At 42.5% G+C, this 1,211-nt stretch overlaps 1 non-coding gene across 1 annotated transcript; it reads right to left on the bottom strand.

The window, feature by feature from the left end:
• Positions 1 to 207: 207 nt before the first annotated feature.
• On the bottom strand, positions 208 to 310 carry LOC126485625 (U6 spliceosomal RNA). The gene has a single exon (XR_007588049.1). It is a non-coding gene; the product is annotated as a U6 spliceosomal RNA (small nuclear RNA).
• Positions 311 to 1,211: the final 901 nt, after the last annotated feature.

The following is a 1,211-nucleotide window of genomic DNA, read 5'->3' as shown; positions in this document are numbered from 1 at the left end:
AAGTCAGTACATAGAACTTTACTTTCGAATTCATTGAACGCCTCTCCAATAGCCCTCCTCACACTACATTTCGCTTCGCGTAATTTTTGTTTGTCTGCAAGGCTTTGGCTATGTTTATGTTTGCTGTGAAGTTCCCTTTGCTTCCGCAGCAGTTTCCTAAGTCGGTTGTTGTACCACGGTGGCTCTTTTCCATCTCTTACGATCTTAAAAAATGTGGAACGCTTCAGGATTTTGCGCGTCATCCTTGCGCAGGGGCCATGCTAATCTTCTCTGTATCGTTCCAAATGGATTCAAATGGCTCTGAGCACTATGGGACATCAGTCCCCTAGAACTTAGAACTACTTAAACCTAACCAACCTAAGGACAGCACATAACACCCAGTCATCACGAGGCAGAGAAAATCCCTGTCCCCGCCGGGAATCGAACCAGGGAACCCGGGCGTGGGAAGCGAGAACGCTACCGCACGACCACGAGCTGCGGAGTCTGTATCGTTCCAGTTTTAGTAAATGTGCTGCCGAAGCGAGTACCTTGTCGTTCATCGTTGCTACGTGTTATGAGTAACTCATTCTATAAACCTTACTGTTCATGCTCCACATGTGTCTATGTAATGCAATATTTCCACACTTGATATGACATCCTCAAATAACTGAATTAAACTTATGTACTGTTTACTGGTGTGAAGGGTCTAGAGCAACGTAGTGTTTTGTGATCTCACTCTGCACATGTGAAGATTATGTGATACAAAGTTATTACAAAGTGGTTGCGACGATCTCTTAGTCATAGGTAAGAGTTATGTAGTCTCAGTTTTTCTTTTAGTATGATGACGGAATGTTACATAATGCTCATTCATGATGTAAATGTATATTTATCTGATTTTACAATGTTTCATCTAGCTTTGTAGTAAGATTTAATTATGTAGCTTTCACAAAATTTTCGCCGATGTGTCCTGTTGTGACTTGGCAAGACAGCCAAGCCACTAGGAGGTGAAGCCGAAAGGCACGCGTTTAAGCTCACGCAGGCTGGCGTGAGGTCTAGAACAGTTAAAGGATTTGAGTCTAGCAAATAAAGTACGTAGCTGTTGGAATACTTAACTTTAATCCATAATTGGTGAACATCGGTCTGACGGTACATGCATTACAAGATAAATAGCAAATGATACTGGCGTCTTGCTAGGTCGTAGCAAATGACGTAGCTGAAGGCTATGCTAACTA

This window comes from Schistocerca serialis, chromosome 6 (genome assembly GCF_023864345.2).
Source record: "Schistocerca serialis cubense isolate TAMUIC-IGC-003099 chromosome 6, iqSchSeri2.2, whole genome shotgun sequence".
Taxonomy (NCBI): Eukaryota; Metazoa; Arthropoda; class Insecta; order Orthoptera; family Acrididae; genus Schistocerca; species Schistocerca serialis.
Note: the sequence above shows the minus strand (reverse complement) of the source record. Positions and strands in the feature narration are given on the sequence as shown.